Here is a 20,825-nt window from a genome sequence, read left to right as displayed (position 1 = left end):
GTAAAGAGATACCACCCCTTTCCCCAGCTAGTATGGGGTCAGAGCTCAGAGGAGACCTGCTGGAGAGTCAGGACTTTCACCCTGGCAGCAGTGTGGCCACTTTGTGTGGCTTCAATGAAGGCCACAGAGGAAGCAGCAATGAGGCATTCTAGCCACAGAGATGTAAGAGGAGGCCTCTTTGGAAGCTAAGATAACTACTCTCAGCCAGGATTGATATGGGTGCCCTTATAGTATCAGCAGAGGTTAGGTATGGAAGATGGATTCCCAGCCCCACATGGCAGCAATGACCTTATTTCCCATGCCAGAGGAAAGCAGACAAAGCAAAGTTTAAATAATACCAAAAGTCTAGTATCAAAATATCCAAAATATGCAGATTCCAATTTAAAAGTCACTCATCAAACCAGGAATGAAGAAAATCTCAAACAGAATGGAAAACAGAAAACAACAGATGCCCTCATCAAGATGACAAAGATGTTAGAATTAGCTGACAGGGTTTTACAGCAGTCACCATGAAAATGCTCCAAGGGGAATTAGTAACATACTTGAAAAAATTTAACAACAGAATATCTCAGCAAAGTCATAGAAAGTCTCAGCAATGAAATGATGATATAAACTTCCAAATGAAAATTCTAGAACTGAAAAATACAATAACTGAAGTAAAAAGTCAATGGATGGGCCAAACAACAGAGTTGAGGGAACAGAGAAAAGAATCAATGAACTAGAAGATGGAAAACTAGAAATTAATCATCCTGAACAACAGAGAGATATACACTGGGAAAAATTTGGGCAGATCTCCAGGGATCAGCGAGACTATTACCAAGAGCTAATACTTGTGTCTTCAGAATCCTTGAAGAAGAGAAAGGGAGAGCTGAAGAAGTGCTAGAAGAAAAACTGACTAAAATTCCAAGTTTGGCAAAAGACATAACTCTGTAGATTTAAGAAGTGAATGAATCACAAATAAGATAGACCCAAACAAATCCACACCAAGATACACTGTAGTCAAACTTCTGAAAACTAAAGAACAAATCTTGAAATCTGTGAGGGAGGTGGGACAACGTACCTGCTAGAGGAAGATAATTCAAATGACAGTTGATTTCTAATCAGAAATCCATGAGGCCAGAATGAAGTGACATGACATTTTTCAAGTTCTGAAAGAAAAAAATAAAATTCAACTCAGAGTTCTTTCAACAAAATATCCCCCAGGAGAAAAGAATTTAGATGTCCTTGGATGAAGGCATACAACAGAACTGACACCAGCAGAGCTACCCTAAAAATGGCTAAGTGAAGCAGAAAAGACACAATAAAAAATAGAATTCTTGGGACACTCAAAAGGTAAGCAAAAATACGGGTAAATTCTGTAGACTTTCTTTCTCATGAACTTCAAAGGTTATGTCTGATGGTTGAAGCAAGAATTTTAGCATTGTTTTAAATGGTTCTCAATGCATGGAGCAGAAACATTGATGGCAACTGTTTTATAAAGGAAGAGTGTGAAAGGGAAGTAAAAAGAGTTAAGGTTGCTATGCTTCCTTTGAACTGGTAAAATGTTGAAATCAGTAGACTGTGACAAATCACACACACACGCACACACACACACACATACATACTGCAGTACTGAAAGTAACCACCAAAAATATAACACAAAGATATACATTCAAAACACTATATATAGATAAAAACAAAAGTCCAAAAAATGTTCAGGTAACCCACATCAAGGCAAGGAAAAGAAGACAAAAATGAAAAACAGAGAAGAAACAGAAAGCAAAATACACAATGGAAGATTATACCAACAATTGTATTAAACATAAAAGGTCTAAATATATAAATTAAAAGATAGAATTTGACAGAGTTGGTTAGAAAAATACATGCTGTCTACAAAAAACTTACTTTCTAAATATTATGATATAACCAAGCTGATAATGAAAGAATAGGAAAAGATATATTATAGAAATATTAATCAAGAGAAAGGAATGAGCATATTGCCATCAGATTAAGTCAACTTTAGAGCAAAGACCAGAGACAGAGAAAGCCATTATATGCTGATAAAAGATTCAATCCACAAAGAAGGCATAGAAGTCCTAAATGTATACATACAAAACAAAGAGATGTCAATGTTTCCAAACAAAACTGATAAAGCTGGAAAGAAAAATAAACAAATCCACAATTATATTCAGATACTGCAAGGACCCTCAAAAATTGATAGAATATGTAGGCAGAAAATCAGCAAAGATGTGGAACACAAGAATACAATCCCATCAACCAACAGGACTGAATTGACATTTATAGCGCACTTCACAGAGCAGTAGTAGACTGTTCTTTCCAAGCAAGTGCTATGGAACATATAGCAAGACAAACCAGGTCCATAAAAGCAAAACAAAAACTTTGCAAATTCAAAGAAATATGAAATCATACAGAGTATGTTGTCTGATCAAAATGGAATTAAGTTAGAAATCAGTGATAGAGTTACATAAAATTCTCCAAAAACTTGGAAACTAAATAACACACTTCTTCTTTAAAGATTTATTCATGTATTTGAAAGGCAGATTTACAGAGAAGAAGAGAGACAGTGACAGAGATCGTTTATCCTCAGTTTCACTCCACAAATGGCCGCAACAGTTGGGACTGGGCCAGGCCGAAGCTAACGCTTCTTCTGGGTCACCCACATGGGTGCAGGGGCCCAAATACTTGGGCCATCCTCCGCTGCTTCCTCAGGTCCATTAGCAAGCAGCAGGATCGGAAGAGGAACAGCTGGGCCCGGACCCAGTGCCCATATGGGATGCTGGTGTTGCAGGAGGCATCCTAAGTTACAACGTCAGCCCCTAAATCACACACTTCTAACTTAACTCTCAGGTCAAAGAGGAAAGCTCAATACAAATTAAGAAAAATACATTGAATATAATGAAAATCAAAGTTTAAAAGTACCCAAAATTTGTGAAAGGCAGCCAGAGCACACTGCTGAGAGGGGAATTTATAGTACTGAAAGCATGCATTAGCAAAGAGGACTATTCTCAAATAAATAATGTAAGCTTCCACACCAAAATCTAGGAGAAAAAAAAGAACAAAAATAAATACAGTGCTAGACTAAAGGAAATAATAAAGAGGAAAGACCATAAATCAATGACATTCGAAGCAGAAATGCAATAGAGAAAATTTTAAAAACCAAAGAGTTTGTTCTTTTGAAAGTTCAATAAAAAGATGTACTTGTAATAAAACTTACAATGCAAAAACAGAGAAGATCCAAATGACTAATTTTAGGAATAAAACAGGTGCTATCTCCATAAACCCTGCATCCTTAAAATTATATCTCTAAACAATTCTACACAAACATTCAGTAACTTAGATGAAGTGGACCAACTCATCAAAAAAAAAAAAAAAAACCCTCACACAACTACCATAATTATCTACTATGAAAGATAGCTTAATAACACCATAAATATTAAAGAAATTAAATTAGTAATTGAAATAAAAATTGCCTCCCACAAAGATGTCTCCATGCACTGATTCCATTGAAAAATTCTACCAAACATTTGAAAAAGAAATAGGACCAATTGTATAAAATATATCCCTGAAGATAGAAGTAGCAGATGACACTTGTCATTTCCTTTATTTTTAAGATTTATTTATTTTATTTAAAGGCAGTGTTATGGAGAGAGGAAGAGACAGAGAGATCCTCAGTCTGCTGGTTTACTCCCCAAATGGCCACAACTGCCTGAGCTGGCCACACCAAAGCCAGGAGCCAGGAGCTTCTTCAGGGTCACCCATGTGGATGCAGGGGCCCAAGCACTTGGGCCATCTTCCAGCTGTTTCCCCAGTTGCAATAGCAGGGAGCTAGATGGGAAGTGGAGCAGCCAGGAATTGAACCGGCACCTATGTGGGTTGCTGACACTGCAGGTGGCAGCTTAATCTGCTATGCCATAGCACCAGCCCCTCAATTTATTTTCTGAAGCTGATGTTCCCTTGATATACAAACCAGTTAAAGATAGTAAAAAAAGAAGATGAACATTGAGAAGAAGAAGAAAAAGAAGATGCAGGCCAATATCTCTTCAGTATATAAATGTAAAAATCCTCAGCAAAATATTAGCAAATAGAATTCAGCAGTATATAAAAAGAATTATACACCGTGATCAAAACCAGAGATGCAAAATCTGTTTCAGTATTTGAAAAGCAGTCCATATAATCTACTGTACTAACAGGCTAAAAAGGAAAAAAAAATTCACAGGATCTTACAATTAATGCAGAAAAAACATATACCCACTCATGATTTTTTTTAAACCTCAGAAAAGGGGGCTGGCACTGTGGTGCAGCAGGTAAAGCTGCTGCCTGCAGCAATGGCATCCCATATAGGTACTGGTTTAAGTTGTGGCTGCTCCACTTCTGATCCAGCTCCCTGCTAATGTGCCTGGGAAAGCAGTGGAGGATGGCCCCTGTGCTTGGGCCCCTGCATCTACGCAGAAGGCCCAGAGGAAGCTCCTAGCTCCTGGCTTCCAGTCTTGACTGTTGTGGTCATTTGGAGAGTGAACTAGTGAATCTGCTCTGTCTCTCACTCTCTCTCTCTCTCTGCCTCTGTCTCCTCTTCTCTGTAACTCTTTCAAATACATAAGTAAATCTTAAAAAAAAAAAAACTCAGAAACATAGAAATTGTAGAGCATCTTTAAAAACACTATAACTATATTATACTTAATGATGAAAGAGTGAATGCCAGAGCCAGGAGCTTCATCTGGGTCTCCCACGTGGGAGGCAGGGGCCCAAACACTTGGGCCATCTTCTTCTGTTTTCCCCAGGGCATTAGCAGGGAGCTGGATCAGCAGTGGAGCAGCTGGGACACAAACCAGGGCCCATACGGGACTCTGACAAGGCAGGTGGTGGCTTTACACACTATGCTACAATGTTCACCCACTATGCCACAATGCTTTTAATAACAGCATGAGTACAATCCATTATGATTATTTTTCTTCATGCTAAAGCACTGCGTGTGTAACACTGAAGGTGTGCACTAGTTATCCTCGGTTCTGCAAGGTTCTATCTAAATCCACATCTGTTACAGGCAAACAACTCCTAGTGCTGGTGGGTGAACTGACTTATTGTGCAAAAGAGATCAAATCAGCAGGGACAGGCAAATCAAGATTCATCAAATGCAAGTCCAGAGTAGAGACAGAATCAGACCAAATCACTGGAAACAGAATCTCGAACTAAGAGAGTGTTTGTGGAAAGAAAGGGACTGGATTCTAGCGACAGAAAGCAAAAATAGAAATGAACTTCCCTGAGTGTGCCTATCCTCAAGCAATGCTGGCCCTTCAGAAGCTGGTAGAGAGGGGGAAAGGAAGCCAAGAGCTGCCAGGTCCAAGGTTAGGGTGTCGAGATGGTAAGACAGGACTGGCTTCTGATGGGAGCAGGGAGAAGCCACCCATGTTGTGTGGAGTACAATTTGCATAGCTTCCATGAGCTGATAGGCTAGCATCTATATCTAGGGAGACACTTTTCAGCAGGAAAAGCAAGATCACAAGATCTTTTAGAACAGGACTTAGCAAACTATGACCATAGGGCCAAATACAGTGGATAATCTGTTTTTATAAATAACGCTTTATTGGGACATGTGTCTGGTCATATTGAGTAGCTGTGACAGATACTACAGAGCTTGTAAAGCTGACAATATGTTCAAACAGAAAATGTTTGGTGACCTCTAAGCTAGATGATGAGGCTTGGAGTTGATTATTATATTAAAAATGACTCAAAAAATGACTCACTATTTGAAATTTGAATTCTACTAGCAGTCCTGAATTTTGTCTGGTCACATTATTCACAGGCTACCTTTGTGATAAACTATAACTAAATTAAACAATGTTTAAACTCCCAGGGCAACAAAGAATTTCTAGATCTCTTGTGCCTTTTGCCTCTCCCTCCACACACCTTTTATGAGGACATCCTTCTCACCAGTTTCTTTCCAAGGGCTGTTCAGGAAAAAGAACCAATCACATCCATCAAGAGGGACAATGTGACGTTAACTGTCATTGATTAAACCAGAGAAGGGCTGGAAACTGAGAAAGAAGAAGTCAAACTTTTTGAAGTGACTCACAGGAAGGAAACCTGGTAACAGACAGTTGGGTGATTGGCTTCTGACTCACTGGAGTTTTCTTTGCTTCAGATTTGCAGCTGTCTATCCACGCTAGTGATGCTAATGGTAGTCTTCTTATCAACAAACCACTTTAATTTCCATGACAGCAGAATGAAAACTTAGGTGTAGTTCAACTACAGGGTGTTTTCTGAATCCTCACATTGAATAAAAGTGGGCATTTTGGGGTTTTACAGAAAGTTTGTGAGATAAAATCCTGATGACTCCGTGAGGGTCATGCTCATGGTTTTGTGTTAAGCCAGCATTACATTCTCTGTAGGTTTCCGGGGAAAAGGTTCAAAAGAAGTCGAATCTGCGTAACCTTCTCTATGCTGTGGTGACCAGGGGGTAAATCTCACCTGCGGTGGGAAGCATCATGTTCAGTGAGGACTTTAAGAGACTGGGTAATATGGTTATATCAAAAACCTAGAAAGTATTAAACTAATATATAATTGTCGTTGTTTTCCTCTATCAGTCATTCTGTAGCAGCATTGCCACCATTGTGGCCATATTGGAAGAGCCCATGCAGATCCACTGCCGAGAACAAGCCTACTGTTCAGCTGTAAGGGTGCAACTAACTAGCTTATGGTCTACGACTCCCAGCAACTTTGCCTACCTCCCCTCTTTGGTTGAGACTGTCCTCTTCCTGGGAAGCCCCGAACAGTGGTTGAGCCTAGTGTGTGTGTGTGTGTGTGTGTGTGTGTGTGTTGCGGGTGGGGGAAGCTAGGATTTGGTTCTCAAGATGAATCTCTTCAAATGAACAGTCTTTGTTATGGAATTTCCCTTTGGATGGGCCAATACGTTGCTGGGTCTGCATGAGAGACTAAGGCTCTCCCTGGCCCACTCTGCTTCCTCCCTCCTTAAGATTCATATGTATCCTTCCTCAGTGCAATGAGCACTTGTGTTCTCCCAAAATTCAGATGTGAAGATCGCAACCCCCAAGTGATGGCCTTTAGGAAGGAAGTAGATCATAGGGGAGGATCCCTCGTGACTGGGATTGATGTTCTTACGAAAGGGGTGCAGAAAGTGCTCTTGCTCTTCCTACCACGTGAGAACACACTTGAGAAGACGAAGTATGCAGCAAGAAGAGGGTCCTCAGACTCCAACCACGCTGGCACCTGAGTTCAAACACCCAGTGTCCAGAACTGTGGGAAATGAGTTTCTGTCATTTAAACCACCCAGTCTGTGCTTTTTCCCCCCTGAGGCTAATAGAGACACCCAAGGAGCCTCTTGCATTCCTAATTCTGCTGCAGAGTTTATTTCCCAAGGGCATATTCGATGCAATCACCATAGCTCTGGGGAACAGGGCAGGGCAGAAAGGATGCTGTCAGGGGAAAGTTCTCACCAGAAAGGAAGAGGAAAGGGGGAAAGTTCACCCCTTTATTCCCAAGGAAGGATGACAATGAGGAGAAAGAGGGAAGGAGGGTAAGACTTTCTAACCTCGGGGTCCTGCCTCCCTCTTCCTCAGGAACAAGCTTTTTGGGGGCAGGAACTATAGAACTATTTCGAAAGGTATTGAGAAGTTAAAAACACAGCATAGGAGGCTGAAAGCACCCTGAGTAGTCCCACATTTGACTTGGTGCCCTGTCTCACGTGACTCGAGAGAGGTAGTGTCATAGTCATAGAGGGATCTTCCCCATGGACAGAAAAATGATGTATCTCCATGTTCCTCTGGGCTCTGGTGAAGCTCAAGGGGAGCCAGCGAGGGCTCACTGGAAATGCATAGGCCTGGGATGGAAAGTGGAGGCCAATAAGATTGTGCACTTTGATTTTTTGTTTTTTTGACAGGCAGAGTGGACAGTGAGAGAGAGAGAGACAGAGGGAAAAGTCTTCCTTTACCATTGGTTCACCCTCCAATGGCCGCTGCGGCTGGCGCACCATGCTGATCCAAAGCCAGGAGCCAGGTGCTTCTTCTGGTCTCCCATGCAGGCGCAGGGCCCAAGCACTTGGGCCATCCTCCACTGCCCTCCCTGGCCACAGCAGAGAGCTGGCCTGGAAGAGGAGCAACCGGGACAGAACCTGGTGCCCCGACCGGGACTAGAACCCAGGGTGCCAGAGCCGCAGGCAGAGGATTAGCCTAGTGACCCGCAGCACCAGCCCACTTTGATTTTTAGATGTAATACAAAATGGGGCCATCGCTGTGGAGTAGTAGGCTAAGCCTCTGCCTGAAGCGCTGGCATCCCATTTGAACACAAGTCCAAGTTCCGGATGCACCACTTCCAGTCCAGCTCCCTGCTAATGTGCTTGAGAAAGCAGTGGATGATGACCCAAGTCTTTGTGCCCCTTTACCCACATGGGAGACCTGAAAGAAGCTCCTGGCTCCTGGCTTTGGATCCACCCAGCTCCAGCCATTTCGGTCATTTGGGGAGTGAACCAGAGGGCGGAAGACCCCTCTCTCTGAATCTCCCTCTCCCTGTCTGTAGCTCTGTTTCTCAAATAAATAAATAAATAAATCTTTTAAAAAAATAGAAACATAGATAAAAACAGATCCATTTTTTTAAAAAGAAGTAATGACGGAGTCAGTGTTTCATGGCTCTGAATGCCATTGCATGCTAATGGACAAGTCAGACCAGAAACACCTCAGGGGACTCTGGCACAGTACTTAAATGGACAGAGACATCCATCGGGGAGTCTACCAAGACCACAGGCCATCATGCAGATTCCCAGAGCCACATGGGAAGGCCACTTTCACCAAGCCTGGATTCAGGTGCCAATATCAGGGGGCCAGAGTGTGCTGGAAGAAAATAAGATATGCGAGCTCTGCCGAGTGACCGTGCGAGTTCAGTCTTTTCCTCCATACTCCACAGGCTTAGGAGTGCACAGGCAAGTTTGTTCAATTACAGAAAACAAAGAAGCTGCATATTTTTGCATATCTGAGAACGTGTGAATCAACTGATGAGCCCATTGCACTTGAATAAAGCATTTTCATTTTGAATTTTAGTCCATGCTGTGAGTTAAGACCAGGTAGGCTTAGGGTTTTTAAGTCCTGTCTGGGCAGCAGCTGCCTGCAAGGAACCTCATGGAGTGAGTAAATTACAGCCTCTCTGTGTGGTGAGCACTTGGCTTCTCTTAAAGACCACATTTTCCAAGGGGGTGGGAGGTGAACCACTGGTGGGAGCCAAGATGATTTTAGGTGGTGTGTGGACACCGTTAATTAGCACTGAATCACACGCAAAGTATTCCATTTCCAGTTCCTCGCAGTCCTTCTGAGTATGTGAGAAACTTTCGGTGTTCTCTCCTTGTTAACCTCGCTAGCACCTTCCACTTCCCCTGTTAAACAGCCACAGCAGGCTTCAGACTCAGAGTACAAGCAGCAGCCCACTCCGACGTACCCTTCCTGCAACCAAGATGATCCTCAATGAGAAGTCCAGTCACTTCTGCACTTATGGCCCCCCTCCAATGCCTCCTCGAGCAATTCAGAGGAAAAGCCTGCGTCCCTCCAGGGCCCTCACGGCTCCCCTATTCTGAGACTTCACACTCCAGCCTCACCCTCTTCGTGCCCCGCTCACTCACTGCTTAACCCACAGTGCTGTCCACCTGGGTCTCAGAATCACCCTTCCCAGACACCAGCAAGAGCTCCTGCTCTTCCCCCCCAGGACCTCAGCCACCTGCCACCTTCCCCGTGAGGGCTGCTTGGTTATCCTTTCTTGGATGGCAACCCCCCACCCCTTGTACACGCCCTACCTCCTGCTCTGCCTTGGGCAGGTGTGTAGGTTTACTTCAGTACAGTGTGGTTGTTTTCACTAATGTGTCATTTTGGTTGCCCACTTCCTTTTCATCGTGCTAAACTCCACGAGGCCAGAAACTTCTGCTGAATTTGCAACACCCCAGGACTCACGCCACAGTCACAAGTTGAAGAAGAGACTATTCCAGGCTCCCACGAGCCCCTTCTGCTTGTTACTATCTGTATCATGTCTTGCGTCCTTCTCAACTCCCTTCTAATCCTCCTTTTCCTGGCAAAGCAAACACAGGCAAAACGCACAAGGCGCTCTGGTCCCTGTTCTCAGCTCCGTGGGAATTCTGATAGATATGCGCACATGTGTTCATTTTTTTTCCTTTCCTGATTGGTCATGTGGGGTGTGGAGCGTCAAGGGAAGGGAATTTGGGGAATTCTTGACCTGGTTGTGCTCTTGCTTTGTCCCTGACAGTCCTCGGCTCCCTCCCACCTCTTGCAGCTCACATGGGCTCTACATTCCTGTCTGGTGAGCTCTGCTCCTGCGCAGACTGGGACGTTTGGGCTGGGATGGGGAGAGCACGGAGGCGCAACACTTCCAGCCTCCTCTCATCATCGATTGCACATGTGTACTGGGCTGCTGCTTCCCAGGGCCGGGCTGTGGAGTCTCTCTGATCCTTGAACTGAATGATAAATCACACACAGAGATCTAGGGCTCTGGAAGGGAGAGTGGATATGGAGGAAGCAGCCAGGGAGGCCCCGCCCCGCCTGGTAGACTGAATCCTTTGGCCCTGGCTACCCCTGTCACCGCAGCCCCCCGCGGGTTTGCCAGGGAGATGGAGAGGAACATTCGGGTGAGACCTCCTCAGAGCGTGGGAGGCCCCACCCCACCTCGCACACCCCAGAGGCAGCCACACCACCCGCTGGAATGAGAGGGACTACCACACCTCTGCTCTGGTCCTCTGTTGGATCCGCTGGTGTCTCCGACTTGAGCGTGTGTTACAAGACAACACCTGGGTTTTTTCAAGGGCCAGGAGATACTGGGTGGGCTGAGCTAGGCTGCCCTTAGCTGGGGAGTGAGCTGGGGAGCTGGCTGGGAGCTGGCTGGGAGCTGGGGCCCCTGACCACCTCTAGGCTCTGGTAAATTGGAGGGAGGCGCCAAGGGCTCCGGTTCGCCTGCTTTCCGTAGCAGTGCGCAGCTGCAAGTGACCATAGCAGGCTTGGAGCACTCCCATCTGAGCTGCGGTGGCCATTGCGCACCCCAGTGCCAGGACGAGACCCGGGTTTGAGGAAACTTTGGGAGGAGCCGGTAATGACATACTGAAACTCCGGAACATGCCTCGCACTTTCATCTTGCCAAAGCTGTCACAGCCGTTCCCGTTCGTCCGTTCTCATTTCTTCCCCTACATGTAGCCGGCTTTCCCGCTGTCCACATGCCCCCATCGCCCATTTTACAGCTGAGAAGATGGAGGCTGTGGGGAGGTGGATTCACTGGGCGCTACCAGCAAAACGGCAAATATTTCAAGTGCACATCTCAGGACCCGCAATGTAGGGTGTCTCCTAGTCCCTTTGTGGGACACGAGTTCCTCAAAAAGGAGCCTCGTAGGTCTGAGGCCCGAAACCGCAGGGCCCACTGATGTGGCTGCAAACTGCAGCTCCGAGCCGGCGAGGGCAAAGCCATTGAGAAGAGGAACCACAGCGCGCCGTGTTTACATGTGTTCCCGCTCGGTCTCCATGGCAGCCGGCACAGAGACAAAAAATGCTTCCTCAATATTTGGAAGGGGGTGTGAAGCCAGCCCTGGGAGATCCTCTTTCTCCCGGCAGCCCCTGGGCGTGGCGGTTTCAAACAGCAGGGAGCTGCTGAATCCTCCCCATAGGTATTTGAACCACGCAGAATGCAGAGGCCTCCTCGCCTGCTCCCGCGTCTCCATCAGGCAATTACTCATGGTGTCAGGAAGGGATGGTGTGACTACGGAGGGGCCCAGAGGTTGTGGTTTCCAGCTTTTAACCACAGCATTCAGGGTGTGCCTCCGTTTTCGTACAATTTCCAAGTGTCCATCATTATCTAATTCTCCCTGAAGAATCTAAATTGCTTTATGATGTATATGCATCAGTGATGTGAGCGGAGGTTTTGAGCCAACAAACACCATTGAGCTGAGAAGCCTCCTTCTTGAATGTATTTCCCACGCTGCCCAGGGGGAGGTTACCCCTTCTCAGCATGGGTCGCAGGGCCCTCTGGGTCAGAAATGAAGTCCACTTGGCCAGGATTGCAACTGTGGCTCAGCTCAGCTCCACCTGTGGTCAGCAGAATCCTTTTCTCTCTTGGCATCTCAGTTTGTGACTAACGTGTGATTTATGGGGTGGTGTTCATATTTTGCGTGGTGGAAGCTGTACTCTGAGTACTTGGAGGAAAAACAAGAATAAAAGCATTCCTCACCCCCAGCCCCTAAAGAGCTTACAGTCTACTTAGCTAAGTTCTCAGCCAGCATCCAGCCAGACATCACATACTCAACGTGTGACCCACACATCTGCTGAAGTCCATGTGATAAACTGAGCCCCTGTGCAATATCCCAGCAGGACTGGATTCGTGGGCAGGCAACCTGCTGAGGGACCCACACTCTGAACGTCTTGCTTGGAGTTTAATGTACTGCCATGGCTGCCTTGCATTTCTGGATTTATCTTTCAACTTGAGTTTTCTAAGTGAAATTTCACAGGACAAGGGAGCTCTCTGGTGATCCCACCTTCTGCTGCAGCTGCCTGTTGGGCTCCCAGTGTCCCAGGGACACCTTACTCCCTATCCACCCCTACTCCATGACTGTTGCAGCCCATCCCCCAGGTGGTGGACAGGGAGGCATCATTCTGCCCTCCCTTTCTGCTCCCTGCAGGGGGCACGCATGTCACAGAACCTGGGGGAGGAGGGCCACTTCTTCCCCGAGCTGCCAACTCCATGGTGGAGTACCTGGAAGGCATCCACATCACCAGTGTGCCTTGTGCAGAGATTGGAATCCTTTACACTACGGGTTGAAGGAATGGGCTGTGGGAAGGAGAGATTGACTTCTCTGGCTGCACGGGGTTGACTTTTCATTTTGTACTTGGAGCCCACAGATGGCCAGCTGGCTGTGTGCACTCCAGCGGCTCCCCTTCTCTCCATCTGAGCAGGTCGTGGACAACTGTCATGAACAGAGCTTATGTAAGCCAATCTTGATTTCCCAGTTCAGGTGTGTTTTTGTTTTTAAATTGTATTCTGTACCTCAGAACCCATGTGAACCATAAAAGTAGCCAAATTGACTCTGATCTGGATGTAGTGACATCACCTTAGAAATATACTTTATATATTTCTAATATGTATATACTTTATATATATATATATATTTGAAAGGCAGAGTTACAAAGAGAGAGAAAGAGAGATGGGGTCACTCCCCAAATGACCACAATGACCAGGGCTGGGACAGGCAGAAGCCTGGGGTCAGGAGCCTCCTCTGGGTCCCCAAGTGGATGACTGGGGCCCAAGCGCCTGGGCCATCTTCCGCTGCTTTCCCAAACACATGAGCGGGGAGCTGGATTACAAGTGGAGCAGACAGGACTGGAACCGGTACCAATATGGGTGCCGGCATTGTAGGCAGTGGCTTAACCTGCTATACCACAACTTCAGCCCCACCTTATAAATAACAGAATCATGATCTTTAGAACTTCCAGTGTGTGTAAAATGTGAGCCACATGTGAGCTCTCATGAGCATGAGTTTATTATCAAAAATCGAGCACAGTTTAAAATTTATATCAGAAATGTACCTTTTGGGAGATTATTCTGCAGAAATTGGACAGACTGAGGCTTTGTTCTGTGAACTCAGTGGACAGTTGATGTGTTGAAAAGTGGCCTTTGGATAATGATTTCTTTTCAACACTCTCTTGGTTTTGGAAAGGAAGAGTTACAGATAACAAGGCAGGAGATTTCCCCCAGTTTACCACCTTGTAAATTTCCCTCTCCCTTTTCTCACCAGCTCAGTGACTGCACAGGGGGATCACATGTTCACTGGGCACCTGCCAAACCCTGGGCCCCAGGCAGGATACAATAGGGAGAGATACACTAGATGGTCCTTACCTTTAAGAAGCTATAAGGGGCCGGCGCTGTGGCATAGCAGGTAAAGGCACTGCCTGCTGTGCCAGTATCCCATTTGGGCATTGGCTCGAGACCCAGCTGCTCCACTTCCGATCCAGCTCTCTGCTATGGCCTGGGAAAGCAGTAGAAGATGGGCCAAGTCCTTGGGCCCCTGCACCTGCACGGGAGACCTGGAAGAAGCTCCTGGCTCCTGGCTTCTGATCGGCGCAGCTCTGGCCATTGTGGCCAGTTGGGGAATGAACCAGCAGATGGAAGCCCTCTCTTTCTCTGCCTCTCCATCTCTCTGTGTTTAACTCTGCCTTTCAAATAAATAAATCAATCTTAAAAAAAAAAATGAAAGAAAGGAAGGAAGCCATAAGGCCCTTGTCTGGGGGAAGAGATATAAACCTGTAGCTGGGGAAAAAGCTGGCCAAGAGCTGCTGCCCACCTGGGAGTCCCAGCTAACTTCATTCCAGCCCCCACCCACACCCCCCCAGCACCTTCTGATTAGCGCACGAAGGCTGCTGGGCCCACACTGGCTGAGGACAGGCCTTGAGTACTTGCCGTCCGTTGGGAGTTGCTGCTGTCCACAGCCTGACACACAGAGAGACTTGCTTTCCGTTTGCTCTTTAGCAGTTACTTTTGGAAAAGCACCAATTTCTGAGTTCCCCTTGTGGTTAACAAATACTCTCGAGGGCTTGCAGCATGTGAGGCACCAGGCTGGATTTCAGGCATGTGCATCCTGCTCTCGAGGTAGTGTGGTGGCAATGAGAAAAGGCAGCTGTCTCAGCAGATGGCTGAATCGACATGGGTACGGAAATCAGGCATGGGAAGTGCCAGTCGAAAGTCAGTTAAATCACAGCTCTGACCCCATCTGGCTCAGGGGCTTTGGGCAAGCCCTGCAACTCCTCTGGGCTGTGGTGTCTGCAAGTGTAAAGTGGATTTGTGGCCAGGGACACAGGAGCTGTCTACTTGGTCTCCAGGCTGTCATTCTGTTGTAAGATTCCCTGACTCCTCGAACCTCTTATACATAATTGATACCCCATTGGTGACATCTCCTCTACCCGTGTACTGGGTTTTCTAGGGCTGATGTAAAACATTCCACAAACTGGGGCCAGCATTGTGGCACAGCAGGGTAAGCTGCCCCCTGCAATGCTGGCATCCCATGTGAGTGCCAGTTTCTGAGTCCCAGCTGCTCCACTTCCAATCCAGCTCCCTGCTAAGGTGCCTGGGAAAGTAGCAGAAGATGGCCCAAGTACCTGGACCCTTACTACCCATGTGGAAAACCCAGATGGAGTTCCAGGCTCCTGGTTTTGGCCTGGCCCAGCCCTGGCTGTCACAGCCTTTAGGGGAGTGAACCAGTGGGTGGAATTTCTCTCTTTCTCTCCCTCTCTCTCCTTCTGTCTTTTAAATAAATAAATAAATCTTAAAAATTAAAAAAAAAAGTTCCACAAACTGAGTTGCCTAAAGAACAGAAATTTGCTGTTTAGGAGATGACTTGGGGATCAAGGTGTTGGGAAGTTGTGTCCCTCTGTGGACGGTGAGGGCAACTCCACTGGCTCGCTGCCAGTCTCTGGCATTCTTCACTTTGTGGCGCCCCGCCCTCATGTTCACGTGATGTCCTTCTCCATGCTCAAATTTCCCCTTTTTATATGTACACCAGTCACGTTGAATTAGGGGCCCACCCTAACCAGTGTAACCCAAACAGTAGTCCTCCCTTATCTACAGTTTTACTTCCCTGGTTTCTGTTATCTGTGATCATCTGGTGTCTGAAAATATTAAGTGGAAAATTCCAGATATAATAATTTGTGGGTTTTAAGCTACATGTCATTTTGAGTAGTGTGATGGAATCCTGTGTCCTGCTCCATCCCACCCACCCACCCAGCACTGACTCATTCTTTTGTCCAGCATATCCATACTGTATTTGATGCTACTCACCTGTTCAGCCACTTAGTATCCATGTTAAGTGTGACATCAGCTGTCTCAGTACCCCAGGACTTGTGTTCAGATAGCCCTTATCCTCCTTACTCACTTCTCCAAAGTACAAGAGGAGTGATGCTAGCAGTTTGGACATGCTAGTCATAGTCCTTTCAAGTGAAAAGGTGAAAAGGATTAAAAAAAAAAAATCCTGTGCTGAGTTTGTTAAGATCTGCAGTTTGTTCTGTGATGTACGGAGAAATGACGCTAGTTTATCTGTCATTTCCCAAGTTGCAAAAGTTGTGGATGCAGTATTTGATCAGTGATTAATTAAGACAGAAAAAGTGGGGGAGGTGTTAGCCTAGTGATTAAGAACCTGGGTTAAGACACCTGCATCTCGTACAGAGAGCCTGGGTTCAAAACCTGGCACTGACTCCTGACTCCAACTTCCTGCTAATGCAGACCCTGGGAGACAGCCATGATGGCTCAAGTTGTTGGATTTCTGTCACCCATGTGGGAGACCTAGATTGGGTTTCTGGCTCCTGTCTCCAGTCTCAGTCCAGCCCCAGCCATTGTAGGCACTGTGGAATGAATCAGCAGTTGGGGGCTCTTGCTCTCTCTCTCACTCTTGATTTCATTCTCATGCTCTTTCTCTCTGTGTCCCTCTGCATTCCAAATTACTAAATTAAAAAAAAGTAAAGATGGGAAAAGGCACTACAATCTATCATAAGTACATATGTACAGGAAAAAACACATAGTATGCAGGATTTGGATCTAGAGTTCCAGCCATCCTTCAAGGATTAAGGGTCGTTACTGCACAAACTTCATGTTAATGAAGTATGCTTGCAAAGACCATATTTCCAAATAAGGTCACACCCTGAAGTGTTGGTGCTAGGGATTCAGCATATGAATTTGGGAGCACACAATTCAGCTCATAACAACTGGTTTTACTCATTTTGACCTTCGATCTATATTAGTCAGCTTTTCATTACTGTAACAAACTGCCTGAAGTAACCTAACTTTATAAAAACCAGAGTTTTATTTAGGCTAATGTTTCTGGAAGTTCACAGTCCAAGATTGGGCAGACCCCACCAGTTTGTCCTCCGGTGACATCACTCTTGCTGTTGAACCCCAAAGTAGGACAGAGTATCACATGACAAGAGACAGGGAGCATGCTTACTGGCAATCTCTGTGAGGTAGCCGCAAGGGTTCAGTCCTGGGGACTCCATCCTAATGACCTCATCTAATCCAATCAATGTCCAGCCAAACACCATGGCTGGATTATGTTCCCACTTTCTTAATATCACTATCATAAGACTTTGGGGGAAGGGTTGGGGCACAAACATTCAAACTCTGGGAGAGTACTTGATCCATTCTTATCCAAGATGATAAACAGTTTTCATTTCAGTCACCAGTTCTGATCCCAACATTCAAGATCAGAGGAAAAGGTGGCTGGAATTGGCTTCGTGCCTTTTTTTTTTTTTTGATACAGGGTATAAGGAATAGGGGTTAGCCATAAATCTGTCCATCTGAGGAGTAGGAGACTTAAAGATCTCAGTAACTGGAGCCAGCACTGTGGGGTAATAGGTTAAGCCTTCACCTGTGGCACCAGCACCCCATATGGATTCTGGTTCGAGTCCCAGCTGCTCCACTTCTGATCCTGCTCCCGGCTAATAACCTGGGAAAGCATTGGAAGATGGTCCAAGTGCTTGGGCCTCTGCACCTGAGTGGGAGATCCAGAAGAAACTGCTGACCCCTGGTTTCGGATCAGCCCAGCTCCAGTACTTGTGGCCATTAGGGGAGTGAACCAGCGATTGGAAGACTTCTCTCTGTCTTTCCCTCTCTCTGTAACTGCTTCTCAAAGAAATAAATAAATCTTAACAAAAAAAAAAAAAGTCTCATTGACCATCCTTGAGGCAGACGTTTCACCAAGAATGCAAAACCTACAAAAGAACTATTTTTTTCCAGAACATTCCAATAGAGATGAAGCCCAGGTGATTGTCAATGTGCGGTCTTACTTCAGCCAGGCATCCTTGCAGACATCAAGTCCATCCCATTAGAATGAGTAGATCTCCAACAGGACTCTACTATTGCACAGTGGAAACAAAGAGGATTAGGCATCCTGAAAGACATAACCAGAAAGTGCTTTGGCTGAAAAGTTGCAGCTGGGCTGGATAGAAAGGAAGCTTCTGGAAGCACCAAAAATGAGTCCTCGTTGCCACTCTTAACACTTACAGCATCAACACAGCCAGATGGTGACAGCTGCTGTGGAAATGTAAGCAAGTGGAGAGACGTCTGGCCTGGGCCAGCCACGTTTAGTACAGGAGTAAAGATAGCGGGAGCACTGGGAACCAACTGTGTGTGTCACTGTGGACACAAAGGAAGTGGCCAGGGACCCTACAGGCAGCTTAGTCTGTCCGGGGATGTCCTTCATTCTTGTTTTGTCTGCTGAGGCTTTCAAGGGAAGCCTGCCAGACTGACCAAAGCCAAAGCCTGCTCACTATCAAAGGAGACTCAACTGAGGCCTTAATCTCTAGACATTCTTGTGAGGCATAGCTGTCCCTGATAGAAAGTTTATCACAGGAGGGGGCCTGGGCTGGACCCAGGCTTGGTTTCAAAGGTTCATGGTAGAGAGGACTGATTGTAGTAATGTTCCCAGTTTTTCATTTTCTCCTGTAGCCACCCTATCACTAATTCATGTCTATGTCAGGTAGCTTGCTTCGACCCCAGCAAAAGCTTAAGAAACACTTGCTTATTTCTGTTTGTCCCCATTGGCCCTTTCCTCTCCAGGAGACCCTGCTCAGGTGGGCCTGCTGGAGGCAAGTGGAAGCACATGAGAGAGAGCCAAGTCATTCCACCAAGGCTATCCTAGTCCAGCGATCCCGTCACCTGTCACCTAAGAAGTTGATCACACACACATGGGTGAGGCCAGCTGACATCAGCAGAATCCAGACCCACTCAGCAGGACTACCCAGCTGACCTGGAGAATGCTAAGAAATCAGGAATGGTTGTTGTCTTAAGTCACTAAGTTTGAGGGTGGCTTGGTACATAGTAATAGCTAGCTGGTGAAAATGTTCTTCCTCAGGTAGGGGTAAAGAGGGAAAGTCATAGGCTGGGCTTAAGCTGTGTCCACTGTTGGAATTCATCATGACTAGGAAACTCCAAGGAGCTGCTGGGCTTATCTGTTAGAAGGCTATTTGCATGTGGTACCTTCAAGGATGGAACTCATACCAAGAGAAGAACAAGTCAAGCAGAGAAGGCTGGCCTGGGAACAAAGACTTAGTCACTAGAGACTGAGAAAATCCACCGGAGGCTCTATCATTCTAATGAGTTTTCTGGCATGGGCTTAATATATTCTGGTCTGACTTTTACAGTTGAAGGTGCAGGGAAGTCATGGGTAGCGAGAATCATTTTAGTAACAGCCAGGTAGGACATAGGAGCACAATCAACCCAGCTTTAGAATCAGTGTGAAAACTAGTAAGCTCATGCATCACGGGAGGAGATCTGTGAACCCAGTCCAAGTTGACATCTAGAAGATTTTAGCACCTTAGTCAAAGAAAGGGCATTCCCGGGGGTAGAAGATTCAGTGACCTTGTGTAAATTGCTGTGTTAATTCAGTATTTCTAAAAAGATTATTTATGTATTTGAAGGCAGAGAAAGAGAGAGATTGATCTACCATCTGCTCTGCTGCTTTCCTAGGCACATTAGCAGAGAGCTGGATCAAAAACCAAGCAGCTGGACTCAAACTTTCACCTTGATATGGGGTGATGGCATTGCAGGTGGCAGCTAGCCCATTGCATCATACAATTGGTGCCCAGCCTTGAAAGCACTGAATTAGTACCAGCTCCCACTGACATGGCATCAAACGGGCAGCAAAATGAAGATAATCCACCAGTCAGGTGTCTTGTGTTTATCTAATAGGAACATGATCAATCTGTTGACAGTCTCGGGAGTCCACAGAAACTGGAGGCTGTTAGGCAGAGCTCGCAGGGCTGTGGACGAGACTTCAGCAGCCTTGCCAAGGAGCTCAGCCTACGTTTGGATGCACAACATTCAGGCAACCACAGGGAGACAGAAGATTCTAGACTCACGGTGGGGTGGTAGCACCCTGTTTGGGAAAGTTTGTTTGTTTTGTGAGCCAACTACAATTCAAAAGGCTGAGTATGCAATTGAATACGGCTTTTGTAGTCTGCAAGCCCATCTATGTCTGTCTGTCTATCTATCTATCTACCTATATCTATCTATAATATCTATTATCTATCTGTAATATCTATTATATGTAAATATAAAGAGAATATATAAATATATAAATTTATATATTCTAATATATTATTTATATATTATTATATGTTTATATATGATATAATATATTATATTTATATATTTTATATATTACATAATATAAATTATATATATATATATATAGAGAGAGATAATCTTCATCTTCAGGTTCATTCTTCAAGTACCTATACCAGCCAAGCCTGGGCCAGGCCAAAGCCAGGAGCCAGGAACTCCATCCAGGTCTCCCATCTGGGTGACAGAGACCCAAGCACGTGAGCCATCACCTGCTGCCTCCCAGGGTGTGCATTGGCAGGAAGCTAATTGGAAATGGAGGCAAGACTCTATCCCAGGCACTCCAATGTGCAATGGGAGCATCATAAGCCCTGGCTTAATCCCCCTAGGCAAAAATGCCTCCCCTTCAAAACATGGTAAATGATGCCAGACACCAGCTGTCACTCCACCAGTGGAGCTGACAACCTGTAACTGCTTTGAGTCTGTAGTCCCACTGTGAAGATCCATCTCATGTTCTGACTGATGCTGGCTTCCACGTCCTTCTCCTACCCATTCCCCAAGAGGGCTTAGATCCTAATGGGTGGAAATAGTGCAGGCTCACTCAGTACATCTCAGGACCAGTTGGTTTGCTTATAGTAAAGCATCAACCCCCTCCCCAAAACATGGTTAATTCATTCCTGCTGGAAATGGAACCCTTAAAAAGGAGAACACTGGCTTTTCCCATTTTTTTTTTAACAGGC

The sequence above is a fragment of the Oryctolagus cuniculus genome, chromosome 1 (genome assembly GCF_051225735.1).
Source record: "Oryctolagus cuniculus isolate XC-2025 breed Fujian yellow rabbit chromosome 1, ASM5122573v1, whole genome shotgun sequence".
Lineage (NCBI taxonomy): Eukaryota > Metazoa > Chordata > Mammalia > Lagomorpha > Leporidae > Oryctolagus > Oryctolagus cuniculus.
The sequence above is the reverse complement of the archived record's forward strand: the minus strand, read 5'-3'. Positions refer to the sequence as shown.